We start from the raw sequence: 5,859 nt of genomic DNA on the forward strand, positions 1-5,859 counted from the left end.
GCCTGACTGCATTTGCCCGGCTCAAGCTGACCACACTAATCGATTTAAAATGAACTGGACAGCAAAGGTAACTTTTTTGGTATTCTTTTTGGTGGAGTCAGAAGGTGGCTGATCCAGGCTTACAGGACCGGCAAGGCCACCGGCAGCTTGGTGACAAGCTAACATAGGAATAATAATTAATTACCCCTTCAGAGAGGGGATGGGCACCACACACGTCTGACACCATGCAGAAGGCAGAGCCTGAGGAGGAACCACGTTGTGGCCAAGCTGTCAGCCAGGGCCCAACATGCTGCCTGCTCAGAGTATCTTGTTCCCCGGATCCATGTTACGCTGGTGTAAACTAGATCCGGTGCCGTGATTTGTGCGCACGTGTGTGTGTGTTTTGCAGAACAGGAGCCGTTATCCACCCGCAAGACGCATCCTGCCAAGCCACCACGTCTTTGATTATACATCACTGAGTGGTGTGGTTTGGTTCTTTGGACCTCGCCACATATCATTCATTTCTGGTAAATGAGTAAGAGATGAGCAGCAAATCAAATTTAAAAAAAAAAATTAAATCTGACTTCCCTTGCGGGTAGGGATTTAAGAAAAGTCTGAAAGACACGTCTTTTGAACTTTAATAATAGATCAAGTGACCTAAATCTAATACTGTTAACTAAAGGAACAGCATGTGAAGAGACGATGCTTCTAAACTGCCTAAATCCACAAAATCTGTGGATCTGTCACAATCTGTGGGAAATCAGTAGCGTGCCACACCAACCAACCAACCTGTTCTCCTCGGTTAACTCAAATCCCAGGAAAAGGCAGGTAATGCAAACAGCTGATACCGCGTCCATGGCAGTCTCTCTGTTCTACAGGGCACCACTTCTGTCAGATCTACAAATCCAACCCAGGTGAGCTGGGGAACTATGCAAGTTAAAAGTCGTTCTGAAGTAGAAGATGAAGTATTGCAAGGTTAAAAAAAAAAAAAAAAGAGAATTTGTAATGAAAGCAACTTTAAATAGAACATCTGTTCCTTTTAGCTTCATGGCACTTCAAACAAGCTGCTTTCACCAACTACAAGCTATTGGTATGAACAGGAAAAAAAAAAAATAGTTCCTAAACAAGGAAAACTACTGATAGTCCAAATCTGTAGGCTTCTCCTTACAAGCATTTACACAATATGCCCTTAAACCGTAACACCATCAGTACCTCAAACGGGATGGAAATGACAAGATCACGTTTTCACTGACAAATCCCTAATCCACGCTAGGTTTCACAGAGCACTTCAATTCCTGGCTGTAATGGAAGACTTCAGTTAAAAAACCGCCCCAAAAAATCTGCTTTTCAAGATTCAAAAGATTACAAGCCAGCAACAGAAATAATGAAAAGACAGGTTTTGTCAGTTGATACGTAAGAACAGTTGTGTAAAAGAGAGCTCAGTATTTTAAGATGAAAAATACAAAGAGCAGGCTAAATATAAGATATGCCACATCTTTACATGCTTTTGTGCACAATACGAAAAACAAGTGGATGTGGTTTGCTTTTTTGCTTTTGGTGGAGCTCAGCAGGCTAAAAAGAAGAAAACAGAATATAAACCTGTGAGAAGAGCGTGTTGAAATAGTAAGAGATCTGTGCGTATGCCACTCAAGAACTGTGGTTTAACTGCTATTTAAAAAGCAACAGCAAATTGCGTGGCTTCCTGGAATGGCCATATGGTGTCGTAAGTAAGAGGTTTCACGTGGAGCTGCCAACACAGTACTCAAAGGCTGAAGCACTCTATCAGGTAAATACTCGGGCTGAGCAGCGCAAGATCAGAAGGTCGAGATGGAGCCCCCTCATACGTACCACAGCTCTGAGCCAAGCCAAACCAACTACGAGCTGCACTAACTACGGCACAGTGTTCACGCCAGCCCCCAAGGAACCGCTGCCTTACAGTGCCTGCTGACAGATGTTACAGGCAATTGTGAAAGGTACACGGAAAAAAGTTTCAGTTAAGGTCAAATGTATGGAATGCGCAGTCTAGAGAAGGGCTAAATAAGCACAAAGGACATCATCCCTGCTAAAATTCTGACAAATAAATCGTAACGGTATTAGTATCCAGGAAAAAAAAAAATAGGGAAGGGAGGGGAAAAAAAAAGGCTCTCAAAGGCAAAGAATGGAAATAAACAGGACATCGGTCGCTTATTCATCAAGACAGCATTCTAGACACGTCCACAGCCTACCAAATTTGAAACAAACTGCTGCTGTTCGCATTGATCTGACCTGTCATTACCCACCTCAACACACAAGAAACTGTCTTCATCAAGCCAATTAATCAATTTCTCCAAAACCTCGTTGTATTACTTGAATGCTTACTTGAATGCTTTATTGAAGTAACTACCAACTTCACATCCCCTTCCTAATTTGAGATGTTCTAGGACCCCCAGAGGTTGTATTATTTTCATTTATAGTCTACTGTATTAATTTTTTTAAAATAGCTTTTCTAAAAGGGCAGAATTCAAGCTGTTATCAGCTGAACACAAATTTCACTTTTGAAACTGGTAACTGCAGCTTTTTCTTTGACAAAAATAGTTAATATAGGCAAAATACGATGGCCTTTCCTCTCCTTTTCCAATCAAAAAATGCTCGGAAAAGCTTAGCAGAAATTACACAATCAGTTTTGGGAAGCATGATTACATTACAAAGAACTGTACATATTCTCTAGAAGAGCAGGGAAGTTTTCATGCGGGATTCTGTCAGCCAGCCAACCAATCACTTTAACATGCTTTGGATGATTTTTCTGGGCACGGTTATAGCTTCTTACCACTGTACTGCCACTGTGATTTACATCTATAAAATCTGGCAGCAGCTACAAAAAACATAACCCAAAAAAGGCAACTGAATCTCTAGTTGGCAGGCACTCATCTACAAAATCTGTAACGACTTGAAGTCTAGCTGTTAAGAACTTTTTAAAAATATGAAAATTAAAGATTTAATCAAAGAAACACATTCAAGAAAGCTCAGCAACATGAAGAAGGGATACAGGAGAGAAAGACAGCTGAGGAAGATGACAGGCACAACCGACACTGTTACTTTTTTAATAGAATTATTATTATAGTATTGTCCTACATTACCTTGTTTTCCAAGTACGTGTCATCACTCACCTCCATCAAAGATATGATCCCTTTTGGATGCCAATAAATAACAAAAATTAAACAATCTCAGTACTTGATGTTTCTTTAGGATTATGAAAAATGAGGGAATGGCGTAAGCTGCATTTCAGTATCATGAACTGATTAAAGAAAATTAAATTAAAGCAGTTAAGTAGGAATGAGTGTATTTTTAAAGAACCAATTTGTGTTTTATCAAAAGAATTCCGAAGCACAAATTGACAATTTTGACAAATGCTTCGAAGAATGAACAAGCCCATGACGTTCATCAGGCTATTTAAAAAAAAAAAAAAAAAAAAGGGAAGAGGAGGGTGGAAAACAGGAAATATTGTGAATCAAAGCATCTCAAAAAACTCAGTAGACTTTTTATGGGCAGGAAATTAAAAGTTGTAGTATTGGTACCCTGAAATCCCATGCTAGGACAAGTGTTTGTATAAACTGCCAGGAAAAGAGAGAGGAGTAAATTTTAAAGAGGCAATTATTTAGTTATCCCGAGATTAGAGAAGATGGGGAGTTACTGGCTCCAACAAGCTACAGGAATCGGCACCGCACCATCCAAAGGGAAAAAAAAACCAAACAAACAAACAACAGCAATCACTAACTTCTTACATATTGTCTTTGGTTGTTTAATATCAAGAAATACTTTTTACAGAATATGTGAAGACTATTCCTTTTAATTTCATTCTGCGTCAATATCTTCTCTGTGGCCTCTCTGGTAAACTAGAGGACAGGCTTTAGTTTCTCTGAATTGTTTGTTGTTTTCTACATTTTTATCACATACCTTTTCAGAAGTCAAATTTCTTTCATTTACAGGCTTTTGTACCAAAATGGTATAACTAGAACAGACTTTACATTGTATAGTGAAGGTATTTTCCTTGTGTTATAACCTTAGAACATACTAAAACCATTTTCCACAAGATACTACTGAACTTACAGCAGGATTTAGGAGACAGGAATGAACATTTGTAATAATAGTAATAAAAAAAAACCCATCCAAAGTTACAGTAGCAAGGATTAAAAGTATGATCTCTAAGATTTTAAAATGACTCCTTTAAAAAGCCTTGTAACAGAAAGGAGTTTTCAACACATGGCGAGAGCCACTCAGTAGTTGAGGAGAGGGGAGTGGGAGGCAAAGAGATGTTTAGGCTTTTTCCCCCGATTTCCTTGCTGTCTTGCCAATTAAGCTTAGAATGTTTATCAGATGTATGATAAATGTAAGAAATGGAGAGTAGCGTACACTTTTAGTGGTATTTCGATTGGACTATATACAGTATCTCCAATGCCTGCATCAAAAGCATTCTGAATAATGTCAGATAATAGGAAAAAGAAACCAACAGAAAGGCTATCGATACACCTTTAAAAAACATAACACAAAAATAATTAACCATTGATTTCTTGGCATGTAAAAGTTCTATACAAATTTTAAAAATTTTATTTGCAGGTACTAAACCTCTTGAAAAGCTTACTCTGTATTTACACTAATTCTTTTAACAAGTTTATCTCAAATTAAAGCATATTTAACACAATCATGATTGCATTAACTTTTCTACTTTAAATTATTACCCAATTAGTGCTTTATTCACATTTTAAAAACTTGTACAATTTATTACAAATATAAAACAGTGCAGTTTTTCATACATTATCCCAACTCTGAGACAAACACTTAAAAGACATGGAAAAAGATTTTGATTTCTATAAACATAACATTTGCATTACTCATACCCCTTTCTTCACTGTCCTCCCCTAACCCCGATTTAAAAAGATCAAACATACAACATACTGTAGGTTTATTTTTATTCAAAAAGTTACTGTCTCAAGACATAAATACAAATCAGAAAACAGTACAATTAGGACAATAGAATGTGGAGGACAACAGGTTAAGGTAAATATATAAAACATTTTTAGCTGGTTGAAAACAAAGCTGTAAGAACTGCTTTCACAAAGAAACACTCCTTCAAGAGTAAGAAAAATCAACTTAAGTTTAAAATCATATATACAGTCCTCTCAGCAGTTCTATTAAATGCAGTGGTGTGAAAAACAATATAGGCAGTACTTTTAGACATGAGAGTATTTATTTATGTAAAATGAGTTAGGCAGATCTAGTTTTGAGTAGTTTTGAGTGTTGTTACCCCATGACTTAGTAAAATAATTATATTTTATCATGATCCTTTAGATAATCTATGGTTTTTGGCTACCACAGCCGAATGTTTAATTTCTGAAGTCTAAAAACAGGAAGCCTTTTTGTATTCACCCATTTGGGGAGATTCTTGTATTGCAAGCATATTAAGGCATGGAATGATTAAAATAATATACCTCAAGAACTGAGAGACAACTGACAAAAAATATACATATGTAATATAAGTTAATATTTCCTTTAAAATGATGTCTAGCTGCCTAAGCCTTGCAAAATGAGTCGATGTCAAAATGGCATAGATCCCACTTTCTGTTTTAGACCGAATTTATTTGTGAATGGACACAAAATGAAGTTTAAAGCTTAGCTTTCAAAGAATATTATGGGTTGTTTATGAATTTCTATTATCCAATCAAATTTACATACAGAGGAAATGTACTGTAACCTGTTAGAAGTATCTTTAACCTGAAGACTGCTTGCAAAGACAGATAGATAAAACAATATAAAATACAAATTTAAAAATCATTTTTAAAGCATGAATTCTCATGCTCTTCTATTTTTAAACATTGTTAAAATTTCAATATTTTTCTGAAACCT

This window comes from Aptenodytes forsteri, unplaced genomic scaffold (assembly GCF_000699145.1).
Source record: "Aptenodytes forsteri isolate BGI_AS27 unplaced genomic scaffold, ASM69914v1 Scaffold143, whole genome shotgun sequence".
Taxonomy (NCBI): domain Eukaryota; kingdom Metazoa; phylum Chordata; class Aves; order Sphenisciformes; family Spheniscidae; genus Aptenodytes; species Aptenodytes forsteri.